Source organism: Canis lupus, chromosome 18, assembly GCF_003254725.2.
Source record: "Canis lupus dingo isolate Sandy chromosome 18, ASM325472v2, whole genome shotgun sequence".
NCBI classification, from domain to species: Eukaryota; Metazoa; Chordata; class Mammalia; order Carnivora; family Canidae; genus Canis; species Canis lupus.
In genome coordinates, this window is record NC_064260.1 from 23023871 (window position 1) to 23049545 (window position 25675).

A 25675-nucleotide genomic window follows, 5' to 3' on the forward strand; every position below is an offset into this window, starting at 1 on the left:
GGATGAGTTGCCACATCAGTCACAATTAAGATTTTGAGATTGGAACCCTGTCATTCCTTAAGGTAAAAAAAAAAAAAAAAAAAAAGTGACTGGGCAGCCTGGGTGGCTCAGCAGTTGAGTGTCTGCCTTCAGCCCAGGGCCTGATCCTGGAGCCTCGGGATCAAGTCCCACACGGGCTCCCTGCGAGGAGCCTGTGTCTCCCTCTGCCTGTGTCCCTGCCTCTCTCTCTCTCTCTCTGTCTCTCATGAATAAATAAATAAAATCTTACAAAAAAAAAAAAAAAGGGACTGTAAAGAGTGTGATTCCTCATAACTACAAGCCCATAAATTACTCTTAGGTTCAAGGCCTTAGAGATGTTCACAGAAATGGTGGCATCTTTCTGGCTTTAAATCTGCTCAATCTTTCTGGTTCCTGTTGCATATCCTAACCACCTTTCAAAGTCCTGGATTTTGGCTCCTGGAATGAAGTTCCATGCATTTCTGCATTCTGAAGCTCTCAACTTTCTGGTAATGACTACACCAGCAGTCCCAGATCCTGCTTACTTGCAAGATGGCAAATACCCAAGGACCAAGTGTCCACTGGTAACCAAAGGCTGAGAATTTGAATTAGGCCAATGGTGGTTGTACTGAACTCTTCTCTTTGGCCCCAATTTGGTCTGATTTTGTAAAGAATTGAATTTCTGTGGATTTGTGTAAAACTAATCAACCATTTGCTTTTATAAGGGGATTTTTAGGTGTCTTCAATCTAGCAGACTCATGATATTGAAAAGTTTTGGTATAATCTGTTCTGAAACATTACATTTTCACCTTAGCAACTTTAACTAAGGTGTTATCAATACAAGTTTTTTTTGGCTTTCTAGTGTTATATCAAGAGTCATGATGACTTATTATTGTTTATAAATGGTATACATATTTTTCCAACAGATTTTTTCCCCCAACACTTTGGAAATTGTAGAAGTATACTTTTGAGTTAGGTCTAAAATTATGATTTTAATCTTAGAACCTAAAACCCAGCGAATGACTTCCAAAATGTAACAATTATAGCCAAAAAGCACTGAGATTAAGTTTTTTAATTTGACAAAGAGTCTAACAAGTAAATAATTTCAAATATAATAAATTCTTTACTAACATTAAAAAGAAATAAATGAAAATGCCATTCTATCCCAGATCTAAGAGAATATACTGAGTTGTTGAATACATGACTAGATATTCATGAAAAATGGAAAGTCATAGGGTTTTTATTTTTATATTTCAAAGTAAATAGCTTATTTTTTTAATGTTTCCACTTCTGACTTTTATAACTCTTAACTCATGACATATTTTATTACATCATTTTATAGTGCAAGTAACTGAGAAGTGTATTCTGAGACTATGAAAACTTTTAAACCGAGTTTTAATAGAGATCATAATTTACTTAGGGCTCTACAATCTCCCATAATGATCCATATTCTTTTATACTAGCCAAGTGCATATTGATCTTGCAAATTCAACTACATATACCAATTTGTTTATTAAGAATGGACTGGAAAGGATAGTGAGAAATTCCCTCTCTTTTTAATATCTACTTCTCCAGATTAAAAACAATAGTGCTGGAATAGCACATTAGTTACACACTTTGGAGGCTTTTGCATCTGAGAACTGGATGGCTGATATCAACAGCACTAATGTTAAACAAGCCCTCCTTCCATACAAATTAACTTCACACTGGTTTCACTTTATTGCTATTAAATCAAGATATTGAGAGTGGCTTTTAATGGTTACATCTGCTGCATATTTAGAATAATACTGATGTTGAAAGCAGTGCATTTCCTAGAGAAATACTTTTCACTGGGCAAGTGTGGGCATGGCCTCAAAGTCAATGCTAATATTATTCTTTCAAGTGTTTTTAACGAATATAAACATGACCTTTTATTGACTCATTTAAGACTCTTAGTGGACATCTTATAGTTCATATTACAATAACTGATCTTTAGGGATTCAAGTGGGCAATTACTCAGCTAAATAAAGGGATTGCTTTTCTAATCTACTCTGGTAATGTTTAGTTAACATGTTCAAAACAAAGCACAGGGAGACATTATTTCTTATTTCCTTTTTCTTAGGAGTCAGATGGGACTATCAATGAGCTCCTGCAGTGCCGTTACGACTGGGTTTTAGAAATGCATTATGTTAGAAATTCTATACAAATCTCAGAATTGTGAAGCAGAGAAGTTTGAGAAACGTTATTTTAATAATCCAATTGGCAGAGCAAATTTTTCAAGACATTGTGAGAAGGAACATATTTCCCCCATGATTTTAAGTTTATAATTAAAAGCTATGCTTCCTCTGTTCTACCAAAGAAGCATAAAATACTCAATTTGAGGACAAAACTACCATAGATATTCTTCATGCATATCCGAGAGACATATTCTCAGGACTGCAGGTATCAGTGCTGAATATAATTTTTTTAAATGAATATTCTGGAAATACATCATCACTCTCCCTGAAGATCCAGTATCAAATTAGAAATATGACTTGGGTGAAAGGCTAAAGAGCTTTGGATTATGAAGCTAGAGTAGCACCCAATAGGGGGGACTGGGTGGGGGTTGTGAATATTTTCTAACACCTGTTCAGAGGCACATACAATAAAATAAATTTCCTTAGGCAAACTCCAGACAGATGGTGATCGAGCTGAAACATCAAAGTAACAAGGGCACATGTATAGAAACCGCTTGATTCCTGAGACGGGTAGTCATTCAGGGTTACTGTGGAAAATCTAGAAAGTGATTATTAGCGTATTCTTTCTCCGTAGTACAGGCTCAGGGAACCTACCTCTCATGTCCTCGGGGTGTGGGCCCCCCCCCTTCTCCTTTGAGATGTGCTCTCCTGGGAAACCTCATTCATGAGTGTGGTTCTTGTTTCGCTCTATGAAGGGATGACTCTCATGCCCCTTCCTCCAAGATTGAGTCCCTTTCTGAATTCCAGATGAGGCCTTTTCTCTGGTGACTCACAGCACTTCAGAGCCATGACTTTCCCAAGGGAGTTTCTTATCCCCCCTACCTCTGTCGTTCCCTGGCACTCAGCTTTCAGCCCCTCCTGTAATCCTCAGTTCTGAGGGTAGCACAGCCATCTCCACAGTCACGTAAGTGGAAATCCTGAAAACAATGGGGAAAAAAGTCCATACTCTGTAGAAGTTTTCTTTAAGTGATTTTTTCAGTAAATAATCAGGATTATTATAGTTATGTAAGGTGTTCAAAACTTGTGGACAGAGCAAGACTCATGATAATACACAAAGATTGACAAATATTAAATGAATGCACTCTAATCCCCACACAAAACCTGTTCTTGCAAGTCTTCACCCCAGTACAAACTCTGATGTTTGCCTCCCCGGGGCAAGGGCTGATGGGCACTTGACCTTTTTGGTTTGACAAAAAGCCATTAAACCAGACTTCTGCCTTCAGAGAGGATTTTCTAAATCCTTTTCTTTTTTAGCATTTCAAGAACCAAGCCTGGAGGGCTCGGCTGAAAACATTCTTCTATATTATAGGAAAGAAAAAATTGAGTCTAAGGTTTTCTGTCCTATGTTGGAAAATCCTCACGGGGATTGAGGAAAAAAACAGAAGTGTGAGAGAGAGAGATAGGGAGTTCCACATACAGGGTTCAGACCTCAGAATATTCAGAGACTTAGGGTTCACATCTACACAGATAAATTTTCTCCCTTGAGGTTTCATCAGAGTGTGGTATAAGGCCTAAAATTAAGGCCCACTGTTATGTGTTCCTTGATACATGGGAAAATGGAGAGGGACTTGAATGGCTTAACCACACTTCCTCTCCCCACTCTGGGTAGAGTCCCTTAGCCCAAACACTTGTGTATCACAAGGACTCGGTTCACCTCCTACTTATACTCATTCCAGTTTCCTGGAAGCTCCTATATTATCCAAATAAGCCTCATCATTCCTCTGTGGGAAAGAGAGTACCTCACTCTCCTGATAATGCGAAGTCTGCCTCCCACAGGACCTGGTGCAGTCCCCCCCCGTGGCCCTGTGTGATAGGTGATACTCTCTTCTCCATACTAGGAGTACATGGCACTACGAACTGTTGTCAGTCTCTTCCACCCCGCATTGGGTGTCTCCATAATCCTAGGAAGAGAATCCCTCTCTTCTCAACAGAATGAAGAGCTAGCAATTAAAACACAGAAGCATATTAATCCTATACCAGGTTCTCACATTGCTTCTAAAATTATTCGTAAAATATGTGTATTTGATCATATTTTTCCCTGGCTGAAACCACTGGGATGGTTGCTTGCTGATGTCTTTCAGTTGGATTCTTAGCAAAGCTCACAACATCTTCCATTTCCTGCCTCCATCTCTCTCTACATATTTCATGATATTTTGTTTCCTCTCTTTGCTTCAGCCACTCTGAGTTTTCTTTAATTTTTTGAGGACATACTAATTTTCTCCCCTTCCACGTCTCTGGATACAACCTTCCCTCTGCATCCCTATCATGAGCAAATCCACATGTACTTCTCATTCAGAAATCAGATGAATTATTAATGGTTTAAGAAAGTCTTACTTTGAAGCATCAGACTAAGTCAAGCTGCTCTGTTAAGCACTATCAAAACTTCTAAACCTCCTTTTATTTGATGTTATTTATTTTAGGGATATGTTCACCCCTTCAATCTCAAATTGTAAGACCAAAACGACAGGGCGGAGACTATGTCTGTCTTGTTCACAGCTGTATGCTCAATGTTTTGCCTACAGTAAGTTCTCAATATTTAATATGCATTGAATTATGACTGAAAGAATATATGATATCCTAGTAGAAGGGAAGAGAAATGATTGATGTTTTAGGAGCTTAGGAACAAGATCATCACAGACAAAAGCAAAGAACAACTAGGAAGCTGGCATCACAGGATTCAGAGCCAGAGCTACATTGAAATACTTCTCTACCCTTCTTAGCAAATCCAAATATTTTTAAATGATACTTTTTCTGCAATCTCAATTTCTTCTCTCTTCCTGATATTCTTACTGAGAACACGGCTTTTGCAAATATTCCTATTAACACGTCTCCTGGTTTTCTTTCTCTTCAAGCTCTTCCCCTTTCCCTTTTCCATCTCCCCGCCTCCAGCCGCCAGAAGCCATTTAATTAAACACCTCTCTACCCTAAGTTTACATATTTACTGGCCTTTATTGCAGCTTCTTTTCTGAGAGGTGAGGGAGGCCAATTCTTGGTTATCACATGTTGGTTTATTATTCATTATCCACTTGAAATACAATTAGCTAAAATATGTGTTTGCATTGAAAAGCAGAGATTTAAAAAACTTCAATTCCCCTTTGGTTACTTTTTTAATGTACTGTTATATCAATTTTAGAGTAGTATTGCTATGCATAATAGCAATACTAATATATATATATTATATCTTAATTGTTATTCATCAAAGTTTTGAATATTATAATTTACAGGTATAATTCTTTTATTTTCACATACTTTAAAAATTAATAGGGCAAGAACTTTATTTTTTTTTCATTTGTTTTTACTGAAGTTCGATTTGCCAACATATAGCATAACACCCAGTGCTCATCCCATCAAGTGCCTCCCTCAGTGCCTGTCGCCCAGTCACCCCGTACCCCCCACCTACCTCCCCTTCCACTACCCCTTGTTCATTTCCCAGAGTTAGGAGTCGCTCATGGTTTGTCCCCTCTTTAATTTTTCCCACTCAGTTACCCTCCTTTCCCCTATAATCCCTTTCACTATTTCTTATATTCCCCGTATGAGTGAAACCACATGATGATTATCCTTCTCCGATTGACTTACTTCACTCAGCATAATACCCTCCAGTTCCACCCACGTTGAAGCAAATGGTGGGATTCGTCCTTTCTGATGGCTGAGGAATATCCCATTGTATACATAGACCACATCTTCTCTCTCCATTCATCTGTCGATGAACACCGAGGCTCCTTTCACACTTTGGCTATTGTGGACATTGCTACTGTGAACATTGGCGGGGGAGGGGGGGCAGATGTCCTGCCGTTTCACCGCATCTGTATCCTTGGGGTAAATCCCCAGCAGGGCAATTGCTGGGTCATAGGGCAGGTCTATTTTTAACTCTTTGAGGAACCTCCACGCAGTTTTCCAGAGTGACTGCACCAGTTCACATTCCCACCAACAGTGCAGAGGGTTCCCCTTTCTCCACATCCTCTCCAACATTTGTTGTTTCCTGTCTTGTTAATTTTCCCCATTCTCACTGGTGTGAGGTGGGATCTCATTGAGGTTTTGATTTGTGTTTCCCTGATGGCAAATGATGTGGAGCATTTTCACATGTGCTTGTTGGCCACCTCTATGTCTTCTTTGGTGAATGTCTGTTCATGTCTTCTGCCTATTTCATGCCTGAATTGTTTGTTTCTTGGATGTTGAGTTTAGTAAGTTCTTTATAGATCTTGGATACTAGCCCTTTATCTGATGTGTCATTTGCAAATATCTTCTCCCATTCTGTAGGTTGTCATTAGTTTTGTTGACTGTTTCTTTTGCTGTGCAGAAGCTTTTTATCTTGATTAAGTCTCAATAGTTCATATTTGCTTTTGTTTCCCTTGCCTTCATAGATGTATCTTGCAAGAAGTTGCTGTGGCCAAGTTCAAACAGGGTGTTGTCTGTGTTCTCCTCTAAGATTTTGATCGATTCTTGTCTCACATTTAGATCTTTCACCCAGTTTGAGTTTATCTTTGTGTCTGGTGTAAGAGAATGGTCTAATTTCATTCTTCTGCATGTGGCTGTCCAATCTTCCCAGCACTATTTATTGAAGAGACTGTCCTTTTTCCAGTGGATAGTCTTTCCTGCTTTGTCAAATATTAGTTGACCATGGAGCTGAGGGCCCATTTCTGGGTTCTCTATTCTGTTCCATTGATCTCTGTGTCTGTTTTTGTTTTTTTTTTTAAGATTTTATTTATTTATTCATAGAGACAGAGAGAGAGAGAGAGGCAGAGACACAGGCAGAGGGAGAAGCAAGCACCATACAGAGAGCCTGATGTGGGACTCGATCCAGCGTCTCCAGGATCACGCCCTGGGCTGCAGGCGGTGCTAAACAGCTGCACCACCTGGGCCGCCCTCTGTGTCTGTTTCTGTGCCAGTACCACACTGTCTTGATGATCACAGCTTTGTAGTACAGCTTGAAATGCGGCATTGTGATGCTCCCAGCATTGATGTTTTTTCTCAATATTCCCCTGGCTATTTGCGATCTTTTCTGATTCCACACAAATCTTAAGATTATTTGTTCCAACTCTGTGAAGAAAGTCTGTGGTATATTGATAGGGATTGCATTGAACATGTACATTGCCCTGGGCAGCATTGACATTTTCAGAATATTTATTCTTCCAATCCATGAGCATGGAATGTTTTTCCATCTCCTCGTGTCTTACTCAATTTCTTTCAGAAGTGTTCTGTAGTTTTTAGGGTATAGATCTCTTTGGATAGGTTTATTCCCAGGTACTTTATGCTTTTGGGTGCAATTGTAAATGGGATTGATTCCTTTATTTCTCTTTATTCAATCTCATTGTTATTTATAGAAATGCCACTGATTTCTGGGCATTGATTTTGTATCCTGCCACTCTACCAAGTTGCTGTATGAGTTCTAGCAATCTTGGGGTGGAGCCTTTTGGGTTTTCTATATACAGTATCATGTCATCTGCAGGGCAAGAACTTTATAGCAATATTTTCACAATCCAGGATATATGACTTTCCAGATTACACATGTTACTAAAAAGAATGTTTGCACTTTCTAATTAAGATATAGGGGGAAAAAACTTTGAGTGCAATACAAGCCCATACATACACAAACACACCAAGGCTCTCCTGTTGATTAAATAGATAATAATAATTCTCTATCTTATAATAAATTCCCAAATTGAGATTAATATTATATATCCAAATCTTGCTAAAAAGAATCTTATGCTTAATGGAAATCTGTGGTGATATTCATATTTTTGCATGTACTATGAAGGAAATTTAACTGATATCATCTGTTTGCTCATCAAGACCTGCCAAGTTATCTTCTTTCTTTGAGTAAACTGAAAACAAATGATTAGGGATCTGATGCCATACCATGCAAGACTCCTTTTTTGTGCATGTACTGTTTATTCCTTCAGATCCATAAGTTTCTACAAACTGTGTCCCACATACATAAATGCATTCTGAAAGGAAGGGGAATTTTTAAAATCCAGAGTATCTACGTGCATTCCATGCTGAAAAATCACTGTTAGTACAATGTGTATGTGTTTTAAAACAGTTGGACACTTAAAAAAGTCTTGGCTTTTAAGATAATTACTATATGTAGAGCCATTTCCATCTAGGGTTGAATATGTGAAACAATCAGCATTGTATTTTTAATTTGTCAATAACACACTGTTCAGAAAATAAAGAATATAATGTTTACTGAAGAGTCAATTTTTTTTGGAGAGAGGGAGACATAAAGGGTTTTTAACTGGGAACTTTGCATGTAAAGATTGTGGTTTTTTTTTCTTTATCGTAAGTGTACTCTTTAATCTCCACTCTCTATTTTCCTCCATCCTTCACACACCTCCCCTTTGGTAATCATCAGTTTGTTCTCTATAGTTAAGATCAGCTTTTTGGTTTGCCTTTCTTTTTTCCCCCTTTGCTTGTTTTTTCTTCCTTTAAGTCCACATATGAGTGAGATCATATATTTGTCTTTCTCCAGCTGACTTATTTCACTTAGCATTATACTCTCTATCTCCATCCATGTTGTTGCAAATAGCAAGGTTTCATTCTTTTTTATGGCTAAAAAATATTCCATCATCATATATATATATATATATATATATATATATATATATATACACACACACACATATCTTTATTCACTATCAATAGACACTTGGGTTGCAACAAAATCATTAATGAAAGAGGGGAAAAAAAGCCAATACCACAGAAATACAAACAATTAGAACAGAGTATGATAAAGACCTATATGTCAACAAATTGGACAATTGAGAAGAAATAGAAAAATCCCTAGAAATGTATAACCCATCAAAAATGAAGCAGGAAGACATAGAAAATTTGAACAAACCTATCACCAGCAATGAAATTCAATCAGTAATCAAAAAACTCCTGAAAAACAAAAGTTTGGGACCAGAGAGCTTCACAGGTGAATTCTACTGAATATTTGAAGAAGAGTTAATATGCATTCTTTTCTCAAACTATTCCAAAAAATACAAGAGGATGGAAAACTTTTGAATTCATTCCATGAGGCTAGTATCACCCTGGTACCTAAACCAGATAAGGACACAACAAAAAAAAAAGAAATATACAGGCCAGTATCTCTTATGAATATAGATGCAAAAATCCTCAACAAAATATTAGCGAAGTGTATGCAACAATATATTATTTTTTTTTAACAATATATTTTTAAAAAATCATACACATGACCAAGTGAGATTTATTCCCAGGACGATGGGTGGTTTAAGATTCATAAAAAAATCACTGTAATACATAATATCGATAAGAGACAGGATAAAAACTATATGATCATTTTAAAAGATGTAGAAAAAAGCACCTGACAAAGTACAACATCCATTCATGATAAAAACCCTCAGAGTGGGAAGTATCAGAAAGGGAGACAGAACATGAAAGACTCCTAACTCTGGGAAACGAACTAGAGATGGTGGAAGGGGAGGTGGGCGGGGGGTGGGGGTGACTGGGTGACGAGCACTGAGGTGGGCACTTGACGGGATGAGCACTGGGTATTATTCTATATGTTGGCAAATTTAACACCAATAAAAAATAAATTTATAAAAAAAAGAAGATAAAACAACCCCTCTGGAAAAAAAAAAAAAAACAACCCTCTGCAACATAGGTCTGGAGGGAAAATACCTCAACATGAAAAAGGCCTTACATGAAAAACCCACAGCCAACATCATATTCAATGGGGAAAACTGAGAGCTTTACTTTAAGATCAGGAACAAGACATAGATGTCCACTCTTATCACTTGTATTCACACAGTACTGGAAGTCCTAACCACAGGAGTTAGACAATATAAGAAATGAGAGGCATCCAAATTGGTAAAGAAGTAAAACTCACTATTTGCAGATAACACACTATATATCGAAAATTCTAAAGACTCTACCAAAAAACTACCAGAACTTATCAACAAATTCAGTAAAGTTGTACAATAAAAAATCAATGTACAGAAATCTGTTGAATTCCTATATACTAATAATGAAGCAGCAGAAAGGGAAATTAAGAAAACAATCCCATTTACTATTGCACCAAAACCAATAAAATATCTAGGAATAAATGTAACCAAAAAGGTAAAAGACCTGTACTCTGAAAACTGCAAAATACTGTTGAAAGAAATTTAAGATGATGCAAAGAAATGAAAAGGTATACCATATTTATGGGTTGAAAGAACAAATATTCTTTAAATGTCTACACTACCAAAAGAAAGCTACAAATTTAATGCAATTCCCATCAAAATAACAACAGCATTTTTCAAAGAACTAGAATAATCCTAAAATTTGTATGGAGCCACACACACACACACACACACACACACACACACACACACACAAACTCAAATAGCCAAAGCAATCTTTAAAAAGAAAACAAAACAGAACTCGAATTTCAAGAGTTCAAGTTATATTACAAAGCAGTAGAAATTAAAATAGTATGGTACTGGCATAAAAACAGACACAAGGATCAATGGAATAGAATAGGAAACTCAGAAATAAACCCACAATTATATAGTCAATTAATCTTTGACAAAAGAGGAATGAATATAAAATGGGAAGAACAGTTTCTTAAATAGTATTTGGAAAATTGAGCAGTCACATGCAAAAGAATGAAACTAGACTACTTTCTTAAACCAAGATTTCATTCTTTTTTATGGCTGCCCATAAAAAATAAAATTTTGTGTATTTTTTATACATAAAAATAAACTCAAAATGGATTAAAGACCTAAATGTTAGACCTGAAACCATAAAAATCCTCACAGAGAGCACAGGTAGTAATCTCTCTGAGTTGGGCCATAGCAACATTTTTCTAGATAGGTCTCCTGAAGCAAGGGAAATAAAAGCAAAAATAAACTATCAGTACTACCTCAAAATGCATAGCTTCTGCATGGAAAAGGAAACAATCAACAAAACTAAAAGGCAACGTGTGGAATGGGAGAAGATATTTGCAAATTGTATATCTGATAATAGGTGAGTATCCAAAACATATAACGAATTAATACAACTCAACACTCAGAGAAACGAATAATCCAATTCAAAAATGAGCAGAAGACCTAATCGGACATTTCTCCAAAGAGAACATCTAGGTGGCCAACAGGCACACGAAAATATGTTCAACGTCTCTCATTTGCAGGGAACTGCAAATCCAAATTACAATGACCTATCACCTCACACCTGACAAAATAGCTAAAATCAAAAACACAAGAAACAAGTGCTGGTAAGGATGTGGAGAAAGGGGAACCCTCTGCACTGTTGGTGGGAATGCGAACTGGAGCAGCCACCCCGGAAAACTGTATGGAGTTTCCTCAAAAAATTAAAAATAGAACCGCCGTATGATCCAGGAATGTCACTACTGGGTATTTACCCTTGAAATTCAGAAACACTAATTCCAAGGTATACATGCACTCTAATGTTTATTGTGGCATGATTTACAGTCCTCCAATATGAGGAGTCAAATATAAAATCAGTGTAAGTGTACTTACAGTCGGAGCTCCTGCCCTGCATTTGGTAAGTTCCACTGTGGCCTTTGTCCACTTAATCCTAGTATGCTAGTTGTTTTAGTACCTGTCTGATTCTTTTTTGTGAGCAAGATGCTTACTATATTCATATTTATACGTCTATATTATGTAATGCTATCCTCAGTACACATAAGCTTATCAGTAATTATTTGTATTGAACCTGGTTTATGGATATTACAAATTGAAGTTGTGGAATTCCCAATTTTCTGCTTCTCATACTGTGAGTGAAATAGAATGAGACTCTCCCATTCATCTCCCTCATTAAAGGAATTAGCGACTCTTGTACCCAAAGGAGAATACCTGTTCCACAAAGTGGTGTTTGAGGTTACCTTGAAAATGGGAAACCAAATATTTTTGAGGACTTTACCTTATTTTTAACAAAGGGCTGAATGTAGAAGGCTGTTCATTAGCATACTTCCCAGAGAGTGTACATGGTGCAATGTCCTTGTTGGGTGATTAGTATTAAAATATATTATGAACTATGTCATTTTAGAAATCAAACTGATAGGTTAGTCAGACTCTTAAAATTATTTTATGTGGTTCATTTTAATATTAGTAGAAAAAATGGTTTACTTTTTAAAGACTTATTTATTTATTTATTTTAGACAGAGAGAGAGGGGGGTGGCGAGCAGGGTGGGAGGGGCAGAGGAGGAGAGGGGATCTCAAGCAGACTCTCTGCTGAGGACAGAGTGCTCCCTTGAGGCTTGCTGGGGGGCTCTATATCATGACCCCTGAGATCATGACCTGAGCTGAAATCAATAGCCAGCTGCTTAGCTGAGATACAGAAGAAATAGTTTTAATGAAGACTACATGCTTGTATTTAAAGAGTTTTCATTTATTGCTAAAAGCTTATCAATTTTATAAATGTTTTTAACATGTTATAGAAACTTTTAACATCTTTTTAATCTTAAAGTTCACATTATTATCATTTACAGGAAACCAATACTTTCAGTCCTTAAATTTTATATCTAGTGCTTTTAAAAACTATATAATTACTCTTACTACTCCTAACTTCTAATTTTTACCAAATACATTTAAATTATATTCAAATTGGGTCATTAAGTAAATCAAGATTTCGATGGATGAAACTGAAAGATATAAGGATACTAAATAAGTGGCATATTTGGTTGTGACAATAAATATTTGCGATATTATTGCTAAGGCATAAAGAATGTCATGAGAGCCCCCCCCCCCCCCCAAAAGCTGACAAGAATGATTTATGACTCTCAGAGGAAAATGCTCCTGAAAATAGTAATTCTGTTCTGGAAAGAAAAAAATGGAAGGTTTTTTTCCTGTCTTTTTCATTGCTTTCTTTTCCCCTTTTTAAGAAGTAGCTAGAAAATAGTAAGTTTAAGAGAAGAAGCTAATTTAGGAAGAAGAAAGGCTGTTAGGCTGAAACATTTTGAATTGCCATCAAAAGTTTTCTAATTTACATTCTTTTTCCTTATTTGGTGACCCTCAGATTTAGCTTTTAGAGCAAAATCTGGCAAAGACGGGAAAGTAGTAAGCGGAATTTACTACAAAACCCCTTTAAAAGTTAACAGAATGTGTCTCTTTTTATAAGTAGCAGTATTATTTGATCTCACAGAGCATCTCCTGTGGGTCCTCCGGAGTGTGTTCCCTCCTTCCTTTCTTTCCCGCCCCCGCCCCCCTGTGCCCACGAGGTCTCTAACACCCGAGGGTCCGCAGCGCCTGGCGCCGAGAGGCTGTCCCCATCGACCGCGGGGGCTGCAGGGACCCATCAGCGCCGGCTCCTGAGGACGCGGGACATTAATTCCACTGTCTTGTGCCGTGAGGCTGGGAGAGCTAAGTGGGGGAAAAAGTTTCAGATTTCTCCTTCTTTTACTTAACCTGCCTTCAGCCCTCAGGGAAGAACAGTAGCCAGGGCGGGGCCGGGCGTGAGGCCCTTTGCTGGGGGTGCAGGCGGAGTCCTCTGGCCTGCACGTCCTAGGGGCCCCGCATGGGTTTGTGCGAGCCGAACCCCAGCGCACCCCAACATAATCCTTCTGAGGAAGGCTGTGGTCTCAGACACCTGGGATGCTTCTTAGGCCTGCCACGCCGAGACTCCCAGCTACAGGCAGCTGACCCTCTGCAGCTGAAGGAACCGGGTGTCTAGATACGATATAAATAACCATAGATTTAACGAGAGTCTTCCTACCTCTGGCTCATATTTAAGCAAATACACAAATAGAACAAATCTTCAGAAAGAGGAAATGCAAGATAGCTTTATACAGCTCCACAACGGAATGTACCGGCGGAGAAATTGCCGCCTGGCAGAGGCATCTTTCAAAGTGTATTGGAAGCAGAAAACCCCAGATCTACCCAAGCAAATGCAGAGATCACTAAATCAGTAAAAGTCCAGGTGAGGGAACACACAAATGAAGTCTGAACTGTGACTGTGTGTGTCCTGGGTGGGAGGGTGCGTGTGGCAGGGAAGAGCGGAGATTTACGGTTTGCTTTAAATGCCCCAGTAGAAAATAAGTGGCTATTACATTTACAAAGTGAAGGGAACCATGTAGACAGACACTCCGCAGTGAAGACAATTATTTTCTTTACATCCATCTAGCTAAGTGTTCTGAATGTTCCTGAATGGGGAAGTTTCCGACAGAATGACTATATACTTTTTTCTATTTTGCTTTACCTCTCTCTCTGCATGAGAGTACTACCAAATACTGTCCTACGAACAAAATTATTACTAGTGTGTGTACACGTGTAATCTTAGTATTTATAAAGTTCTGGTTAAAGAACACCTGTTCATATATTTTTACCTAGTGATAGGTTTTAATCATAATTTTTATGCACTAGGGAGCCGGAACGGGTAAATAAGACCATTTCCATGTTCTACACTAAATCACTACACTACACAACTGCTGTATACTCATTTTTTTCTTCTAATGGTGCCAAGTCCTGGATGGGGAAGGATATCTATGAAAATAAAGCACACATCACATTAACGGTATTGTCACCTGTATCACCAAAAACATATAGAATTCCCTACCCCCTCTCTTAGAATGCTGGATACTGGTTCCCAGAAGATCTTTTGTCTGCTAAGAAGAAACACACATGGTATTTACAGTAAATATGCTTTCATGTGTGTGGGACCATATGAGGCGAAGTTGAGAGGATTCAAGCTTGGAGAAGCTGACACAAAGAGAAGTTGTTTTGCGTGAGAAATAGAGCGATGTGTAGAGGTGATTAGTGGGGGGATGTGATTCTGGACCCAGAAGGCTAGTGCCAGGGGGCCTGTTGAGGGCAGAGGGCAAGAGAGTAGAGAAAGGCTCCAAGTGAAGAGCCCAGAAAGAGAAGTGGAGGAAACGTTTGCAGCAGACAAAATCACATGCATGTGTGTACATGATGCCATGATGGGTGTGATACGCATGTTTCCCTCTAGGCCCGGACAGTTATGATAATAATCGCTAATGTTTATGCAGCACTGATTGTGTGCCAGCGGCTGTCCGAACACTTCACAAATATTTAATCATTTTCGTCATTAGTCATGGATTGCATTGAAACTATTTAGTGAATAAATGATTTCCCTTATACAAATAAGGGAGCGGAGGACAAAGTGGTGACATGATGTGCCCTACCTCACTCAACGGGTGGTACAGCCAGGATCCCACCCAGGTTCTGGAAATGGGGATCCTCACCTGTCTTTTTGTACTGGTTTTCGTTGGGGAAAAGAAGAAAACTGCTCTATGGCCTGCTACAAGGTTGGTATGTGATGGAGCTGAGAGGCTGTTTGCCCAGCCCACCCATATCTTGGCGTCAAGAACACAATAATATGATGGAAAGATTTATAGATGAGCTCTCTGTGTTTTACTTGTTTAAGAAGCTTTATTCTGTGCCAAATGACTTGATGTAACCTTACAAACAATCAAAGCGTTGTTTCTCCTTAACAGCTCTAAACTTGCTTCTGGTTCTAGTATACTATGTCTTTGGAAAAACTCCTGGGTACCTGCAACATGCATGTTTCCAGGCAGGCACAGTTTTTATTCTTTTAATTTTTAAAAATTTATTTCATTTTATTTTATTTTATTTTATTTTATTTTAGGCAGACACAATTTTTAGAGACAGTTGACTTTAACGTAAAGTTAGAGGCTGACCTTTTTAACTGTGTTCCTTTTTCATTAAATAAGCTCAGAATGGATTATAAATGTAGTGGGAACTAACAGCTTTTATTACAGATGAATGGTTACAATGCTTATTTATAATCTCGTGGCTTTATTGACATTAATCCTCATGATAGGTAAGAAATTTGAGATTATTTGCTTCTTTTATTAAACCATAATTAGCTCTCTGAGTTTAGTCCACAAATACGTGCTGCGATATACTTTCTTTCTTTTCCTACAGGTAATAAAAATAAATTAATTATATTCAGTTCCTTGTAATCATCTCTCTCACAAATAAATGTCAGATCTTCAAGGTTAAGCTCACAGATACTTATTCCGGAAAATTTCTCTCTTAAAAAAAATAAAGGTACACAATAGGATTTTATGAGTAGATATGAAATAGTAAGGGTTAAGATTCCTGAAACTCTTTTTGTAGGATTTTGTTTCTTTTTATCGCTCTTTCTTCATCTCCCCCTTTTTCTATTAATTACCTGGCTAAATATGATATGATTCAGAAAAGTGAAGTTTTCCATGATCATTCTCTTGGGAGACAGACTCTTTCAGTACCAATCTGAGGGTCAGTGTCAATCAAGACCAACCCACACAAGAGGTGGAAATCAGAAGGAACATCGTTTTATAAGAAGCTGACCTCTGAATGGAGCCTATGTAGTTGGATGGCAGATGTTGTGAGTAAATCACTGGGATGTCTACCATCAGCCACCTGAGTAGTTTTCAGTTCCCACGGAATGGCCATAAATTAGTAGAGGTGCTGAAAAGTCTGTCGACAATGTCGCATGCCTGGGGTACCAGGCTTTCATCTTTTCTTACATAAACAAAGTAAGGATCAATCTTAAAATGATTAATGGGTTAAAGGGACCACTTTATTTCTTAACTTGGAAGATGAATGGAGACTACCTTTATTAAAACTTTAAAACCACAAGCTCCTATGTTCCATAACAATTTGTTAAATATCCATCTCTTCATTCAAAATAATACTTAAATAACAAGAGCTAGAGAACGGAATATTCTTTTAAAAGTCAGATTAGTTGCTCAAACAAAATACGAGCGATTTAGAAAACAATATATGCCCACAAATTTAAGCTCTACTTACAAATACAATGACACTCCAGGTTTACCGGTGTCATCTAATTCTTATTTAACACTCCAAGGGTTTCCAGGCTTTAGGTGCATTTCCATTATCTCACAGAAAAAGAAAAAAAAAGACATCCTTTCACCTTCTTATGACTATTAGGAGGTTATTTTCAATTTTTATAGTTCAAGACACACCAGTCCTGCTATCCATATAAATAAAGTTAATGCACTGCAGTTGTAAAATACCTCTGATAGTTGGAATTTGGTTCCTAAGAGATTAGCTAAATACTAAATTTCAGACTTTGTTTATCAGAAGTTGCTGCTGCTTCATCCCCGCTGTCCTTGTCCCCCGCCCCAAACCCCTAGATTTGTTCTGCTGGGATTAGCCTCAAAGGCCCAATAATAACTCTAAATTACAGGCCGAGGAACAGAAAATGGTTTCAGCCATCACATTCACTTAATACTGGCCTTGCTTCTGTTCAGTGTTCCGCTGCTCTCAAAGGCTAACAACGAGCCCTAACAACGAGCAATTCCTCACAGAGCCAGAAGGAAAGTTCTGCTCTTTGGTTAACAAAATTCTATTTAATTTTGTTGTTCTAGTTTCTGTACTGTGATCTGCTTGGCAATGACCTTCCTTTCAACTCCCCATAACACTTTACTTGGGTCTCTCCTACAGTACTTATCTTATTTGGCCTTGTATTGCAATTATATTTTTACTTACTTTATTGGATCATTAAGTATTATAATCATAGAGGGAAAGAAGCTGATTTCTTTTTCTGTACCCATTCCATAGCATGAATTAAATGTTTGTGACTTTTCAACTGGCTTTTGTTTTGGTGGATGAGCCCAATTTGGCAAATTTCAGTTTGAGTAATTTTTTTAAAGGGGTATTCTAAATAGATAGTTTCTTTTTCTTTTTTCCCTGCATATGATAATTTGATTCTTGGATTCCAAGCCTGATGTTTTGAAAAAACAGCATGGTCCAAATCCATCCTAAGGTTTATATTCTATTACATTCTGTTCCTAAACGCAGGAGTCATCTCATATCACATTGTTCCTATTTTAAGGTTGTTCAAATGTTCATCCTAACAGTTTTGCAATAGCCATGGTTATGTGTCATTGGACATAGCAAGGAAGTACTGTAGGCTCAAGAGGGCAGCAGAATCCTGACGCCTTACAGATCAGGAATGAGTAGCTCCTGAGTCATGAGAGGAGAACAGGTGCAGAATTAGCCCCAGAGAGAGGTATCTTGGTCTTATAGAAAGCTAAGAGAGTTCTTGGGGTCTAATTTGTCTCCCACTTACTAAATAAAGGATAGCAAGATTAAGCATGCCCTCTTGCTCATCTGTGAAATGCAGACAGTCATGCATACCTCACAAAGTTGCTGTTAGGGATTAAATCAGAAAATATTCATTTAACCCATTTACTGAGGTTCTATCAAATGGCATTCTCTGGTCAGAACAGGTCTGGACCACTGTGATAAACTATAGGTTAAATCTGTAGTCAACTGGCACTGGTCCAGAGGGCTAAGTAGAGGAAGGCAACCATAATAAAGGAGGTATAAATTGGAGAACTGGAAATGTTAATCTTAGTAAAATAAATTGTTTAAAGAGGAGGTAATAACTATCATTTGGCTACCTTCCAATTTTGGTAGATATGTGTTCATTCTGAAAGAAAAAAACAACTTAGTAATAATGGGCATCTCCACATAAAGCTTCAGAAGTAGGACTGGGGGCAGCCCTGGTGGCTCAGCAGTTTAGCGCCGCCTTCACCCCAGGGTGTGATCCTGGAGACCCGGGATCAAGTCCCACGTCGGGATCCCTGCATGGAGCCTGCTTCTCCCTCTGCCTCTCTCTCTCTCTCTGTGTCTTTCGTGAATAAATAAATAAAATATATATATTAAAAAAGAAGTAGGGCTGGATGTCTATCTGTTATTGATATTGCAGAAAGAGGATGTTGGAAAGTGAGTCCTAAAATGTCCCACAAATAGAATTTTCTGTGATCGTGCTTCCCTACTCTGTAGGACTTTCTAATACCAAAATCCAATTGTCCTGACCACAAGTGGGTATCCAACAATTCAATTCAATTCTGACACAAACTGCCTGGATTCATTGCAGAGCTCACAGGTTGAAGGCTCTGTTCCACAGGACTGCCTCCCCTTCACACATCTTAGGCCTTCTGCACTTCTGATCAACTAGCTATAAATTGCTATTTCCATGACTTCCTGATAAATTAAATACTTTGTTAGAATGGCTCTTGGAATTCAGGAAGGCGTTTTATTATAGTGGATACAACTCAGAAACAACCAAATGGAGTGGATGCATAGCATGCCATCCTATTAGCACCCCTGTGTGTTCACCAACCCAGAAGCTTGCCAAGCCCTGTTAGGGGTTTTAGTGATGTTTCATCACGTAGGCATGAATGATTATTAACTCAATCTCCAGACCCCTTCCTTTCCCAGAAGCTGGGAGGATGGGGCTGAAAGATGCAGGCTTCTTCTTTTTTTTTTTTTTTTTTTTGTGTGTATTTTTTTTTTATTGGAGTTCGATTTGCCAACATATAGCATAATACACAGTGCTCATTCCGTCAGCTGCCCCCCTCAGTGCCCGTCACCCAGTTACCCCATCCCCCCACCCACCTCCCCTTCCACTACCCCTTGTTCGTTTCCCAGAGTTAGGAGTCTCTCATGTTCTGTCTCCCTCATTGATATTTCCCACTCATTTTCTTACCTGAGCCCCAATGTTTATAGCAGCAATGTCCACAATAGCCAAACTCGGTGTCCATTGACAGATGAATGGATAAAGAAGATGTGGTCCATATATACAATGGAATATTTCTCAGTCATCAGAAATGACAAATACCTACCATTTGCTTCGACGTGGGTGGAACTGGAGGGTATTATGCTGAGTGAAGTAAGTCCATCGGAGAAGGACAAACAGTATATGGTGTCATTCATTTGGGGAATATAAAAAATAGTGAAGGGGAATAAAGGGGAAAGAAGATGAAGGCTTCTAATCGAAGTTTGATCTTTCTGGTGATTAGTCCCCATATTGAAGCTGTCTAGGGGCCTGCCAAAAGTTTTCCCATTAGAACAAAACATGTTTCCAACACTCGGGAAATTTCACGGTAATATTTAGGGGCTCTGTGTCAGGAACTGCCATATCTGTACACATACATACACACTTTTTGTTTTGTTTTGTTTGTTTTGGGTTTTATTTTTTTGGTGTTGTGGAAAAGTATTTAATGACTTTGAAAGTTACTTACAATATTTAGTTGTAAAAATATTTAGTTGTAAAAATATATAGTTTTCAAACTATGGTCTTTCAAAATTTATACCAAAATGTGTATATAATGTATTTTTGCCTAGGGAAATTAATAGGTTATAACCCAGTGAGTTAACAGATAATCATACGAGATGGGACTTACTCCAAAAGCATACATGTTGTTACAACAGGTCTAATGTTACATATGTCACTGATTCTTACCTTGAATTACAGAAAATAAGAACACCTACTTGGATTCATCAATAAAGAGACAAATAACCAGAAAATTCTTGACTGTATCTATAAAGGCAAATGTGGACGACTCCATTTTCTTAAATGACTGCAACAATATTTCTCATTTCATCTGATCTTACAACTTTGACACTCCTTCCTTGAAGAGTTGGGTTTATGTTCCCTTCTTGCAAACCTGATGGGAATTTTATGATTGCTCCTACCAAGAGTCAGGGGAAATGATACTATGTGACTTTTGGGGTTAGGTCATAAAAATACAGTTTCTACCTGGCTTGCTCTTTTTGGTATGCTTACTCTTGACAGGCCAGCCACCACAGTGTGAGGAAGCTCAAATTAGCTTTTGTGGAGAGACCTATATAGAGAGGAACTGAGTCTTTCAGTGGACAGCTAGCAGCCACAAATTGGCAGATAATTTTAGCTCCTAGCCTTTAAGACTTCCATTTTAGGCTTTGGACATTTCTCAGTACAGAGGAGTCATGCCTGTTATACCTTGAATGAATCCCTGATCCATAAGTCAATGGGTATAATAAATGATTATTTTAGACCACTAAACTTTGGGGTAATTTGTTACCTAACCATATGTATTAACTAGGGATCTCAAGAGAAATAGACTAATAGAATTTGATAGATAGAATAGGGCTATGAGATTATTGTAGGAGTGGACACATGTGCTTATGAAGGCTAAGAAGTCCCACAGTCTGCAAGACTGAGACCCAGGAAAGCTAGTGATGTAGTTCAGTCTAAATCTGAAGAACCGAGAACCAGGTGGGGACTTGTATAAGTTCCAGAGTATAAAGGCCCAGGAACTGGGAGCTCTGATGGCAGAGGGAAGAAGATAGGTAACCCATCTCAAGAAGAGAATTAACCCTTCTTCCACTTTTTGTTCTATTCAGGCCAAGGGATTAGACAATGCTTGCCCACATTGGTGAAGGCAATCTTCTTTACCTAGCCTACTAATTAAAGTACTAATTTCTTTCAGAAACACTCTCACAGACATACCCAGAAATAATGTTTGACCAGATAGCTGGTCATTCTTTAGCCCTGTTAACACATAAAATTAGCTCTCATAAATTCACCCCTTAACAACCTGACACCTATACACATCTCCTTAAATAGTATTTAATCTCCAATTAAAGACAATAACAAGGTCTTAATTCAACCTAGCATGATACAGTTATCATATATATAACCAAAAATGCACTAACCCTACCCTAGAAGAGGAAGTAAAGCCCCTGAATGATGTTTGCTGTTCTCCTGATATCTGATAACTTGAAATCTATGATGTAAAGTTAGCAATACTTAAATACTGATACAAAGTCAATATGTTTTATATTTTGTAGTATATAAAGGAATGAGAGAGAAAAGAAAACACATTTATTTACCATGTATATACATATACATTCACAAATATATTCACAACAAACTAAGGAGGAAATACTCAAGACAATTATAGTACTCCTTTTTACAACTCGTCAGCTGGTATTTATAACTAACTTCTGCTACTATCCATATGTATTCCTTTTGCCTTCAGCAAGTACTTCAGCTTGTTTTGATTTTTTATTTGAAGAGATGACCTAAATCTTCATTCTTAAAGGATCTGGACCATTGATAATCTTTCCTGGATTGGTTGTTTCCAGTGACCTTCATCATAAGGCATGGTAAAACGAAAATATACTCTCAAGGATCTGTATTCCTGCCATAATCTTCCTTACGTGCACTGTGGAATAGGGGTTCAATTCCCCTTGGTAGTCAGGATCAATCAACCCTGGCAGCCCAATAAGTCCCCTCTTCGCCTATTGATTCAGAGGCATGAGGAAGCCAGAGTCTTCTTTCCCACAGTATTTCTTTCTTATACCTTCTTTCATCTCCTGGTGGAAACACTTCTCTTTCTGGAACTGAGACCTCTAGGCCAGCAAAGAACAAAGTCAGGAGAAAGGAATAAAATTTGCTGTTGGTCATTAGGAGTAATAACAATAACTTCCAGCTCAGTGGAACCACTGTTGTGTCTCCTGGTAGAAGCCCTTCTCCCTCTGGCACTAAGACCTCTAGGCCAATAGGGAATAAAGTCAGGGGAAGAGAAAGAAAAATTTTGCTAATGGGTCATAAAGTGGTAATACTCCCCTAACTTCATGGAGTTGTGAGTCCTGGCTATCAGAGAAGTAGCACATTTTATTTGATGCTGATTCGGAGCATATACAGTCTTCTGAGAACCTTGCCCTAGTCCTGCAAAGTATTTCCACCCAGTAAGCACTGTAACTGAATCATTTCACCATTCTGTCAAGCCAGCTGCTTCAGGACAATGAAAAATATGGTAAGAGCAGTGAATTTCATGAACATGTGCCCATTCCCATACTTCTTTTCCTATGGATTAAGTTTCTAGACCTGAAATAATTCTGAATAGGATACCAGGAGAGTGGATAAGACATTTTATAAGTCCATGGATGGTAGTTTTGGCAAAAAACATTGTGGGCAGGGAAAGCAAATTCATATCCAGAGTAAGCGTCTATTCCAACAAGGACAAAATGCTGCCATTCTATGGTGGAAGTGGCCCAATGTAATCAACCTGCCACCTGGTAGCTGGGGAATGGCTCATACTGAGCACTAAATGTTGGTCTCTGCTGCTGGCAGATAGGGCACACAGTGGTGATGAGCCAAGTTAGCCTTGGTGAGCGGAAAAGCCATGTTGCTGAGTTACCCTACATAACTGATACCATAAGTTAACCATAAGGAAATGTTATCCAGATATCTTTAAGAAAAGGAGTAATTATGTAAATTCAAAAACTACTTTTGAGAGAAAACAGGATGAAGTGATTAAATAGTTACCAGCTAACCATTTGTATAATATGTCTTGGGAACTGGGGAAGGAGAAGAGGTCAACATTAATAGCATTAATTGATTCATTCAATCAACATTCATTAATTTATTCAACATACTTGAGTACAAATACATAATTGCATGGTTCTAACGGTTGGAGACACTGGAGAACAAAACAGAGAAAAATATATTTTTCATAGGTGTTAGAGGATCATGTCTTTACAGTAATCAGGGAAGCATCATTAAGGGGACAGACTTTCAAGTGTTTGAGGAAAGCTTTATGGATATCTATAGGTGGAGAAGATATATTCTAAGCACAAGGAATGGCAAACGATAAGGAAAAGGGGGGAAAACCTGTAACTGGTGAATGGGGCTTGAATGGAGTGAGCAAGGAGCCGAATGGGAACAGATGATATCAAGGAATTAAGGCAGGGGACAGGCAGGGTACTCTCACTGGTAAAGTTTAGGCTTATACTGAGTGAAGTCTGGGAAGCCTTTGCAAGGTTTTGAGGAAACTGCCATGAATGGATTTATATTTAATAGGCAAATTTGGTACTATGTTGAGAACAGACTTGGCAGTGGGAGACATGGTCAGGAAGGAATATAGAAAAAAGAATACCAGTTTGGAGGCTACTGTGGTCAGTGGTTAAAATGGGATAAACAGAAATATTTGTTTTTTGAGAAGGGAGAAATAATAGCATGTCTGTATATTGAAATTTTTATGAAGCTCTAGTAGATTCAATGCAAAAGGGAAATATTGACAATGCTGGAGGTAGATAATTCTATAGCCATGTCCTTGTAGATGGAAGGGAATAAGGTTTAGTGTGGAAATGAAGGGAACTTGTCCTCAGGTAGGGACATAGATAGTTCCCCTACGGTAATGATAGAAAGACAGAACATGAGGATACAAAGGTAAAAAAGGGGTAGATTTGGGGGTGAAAAATATGGAAGTTCGCTCCCAATAGGTCATCTTTCTTACTGACAGAAGCAAGATCATCAGTTGAGAAAGGAAATGGGGAAAAAAGCATAACAGTTATAATCAAGAGTGGATGATGTAATGAAGTTAAAGAAAAAAAAGAAGTAGAATTACCAGTCAGGAAAAGGACCCTCTCCAGGTTAATGGTCACAAACTTGAAAGTGAGTTTATTTACTCGTGATTGTGTGCTTTTCCACAGCCATAATCAGCTGTGGAGCTATAGGCATGGAAAAAGAAAAAAAAAATATGTGATTTTTTTTAACCAAATAAAGATGGCAGCACGTGAGATGAGGGTGTTAGACTTTTTCAGGGAAAGGATTACGATGACTGCGGTGGAATATAAAGTAGATTAGAAGGCTAGAGAAGGTATGAAGGAAGCTGAGGGACAGGTAAATGGTAGTAGTATCATGAGTTGAAGATCTCAGCCAGAGAATGAGCATAATCTCTATTGATATTGAAATCACTTAGAAATATTACAGGAGTCACTTTGGTAGGAGGCACAGTGCATTAGTCAGTGTTTCCAGAGAAATGGGACCAACAGGGAATATGTGGAGAGAGAGACAGAAAGTGATTTATTATAGGGTATTGGCTGATGGGATCATGGAAGCTAAGAAGTCCCAGGATTTGCTATCTGCAAGCTGGAAGCTCCAGAAAGCTGATGTTGTATTTCCAGTCCAAACTCAAATGCCTGAGAACCAGGGGAGGGAAGGGTATCAATGTCAGTCTGAGCCCAATGGCTTGAGAACCAGGAGCACCGATGCCCAGAGGTAGGAGAAGATGGACATCCTGGCTCAAACACAGAGCAATTTTGCATCTCCTCTGCCTTTTTGTTTATTCAGGTCCTCAGTGCAGGGGAGGAAGGTAATCTCCTCTACTCAGTCTACAGATTCAGATGCTAATACCTTCCTGAAACATCCTTATAGACAAACCCAGATATAATATTTTGCCAAGTGTGTTGGCATGCCTTCGTTCAGGTAACTTGACACACAGAATGAACATCTAGACATTAAGCCAAGAGTTAAAATCTTCAAAGAATTAGGGGCGTAACCAGGAGATCATTTGTTCTAAGGTATCAAAGAAGAAATCTGAGTGTTTTTGTGTGCTTTGTGCGCATTTAGGGAGAGGGTGGGAGGTAGGACTCAGCATACAAGAGATAAGAGGAGAAAAAAGGAAAGAGAATACAAGTGTGATGCTGTGCGATGGGAAGGCCAGAGCGGAGCTAGGTTGGCAGCTGCTTGGCCAACAGAGGTTTTCAGGAACATAAATGTCTGATTTGTACCATAACATGACTTTCTGTCCAATGAACTCTATGGCCTATTATGCTTAGTTTCAGAGTAAAATCTATCAGACTCACACATGCTTTGTGCATATTTTCTCTAAATATTGATGTGTTTGAGAGAGAGATATCATGTGCACACACACGTATGGGTAAGTAGGA

At 38.3% G+C, this 25675-nt stretch overlaps 1 long non-coding RNA gene across 1 annotated transcript in view; it reads right to left on the bottom strand.

The window, feature by feature from the left end:
- The window catches only part of LOC112661439 (uncharacterized), a 31520-nt gene that overhangs the window by 3928 nt on the left and 1917 nt on the right, over window positions 1-25675 (bottom strand). The window contains exon 2 of the long non-coding RNA XR_003137696.3: window positions 2808-3130. This is a non-coding gene — a long non-coding RNA (uncharacterized LOC112661439). The remainder of the gene's footprint in view (window positions 1-2807; window positions 3131-25675) is intronic.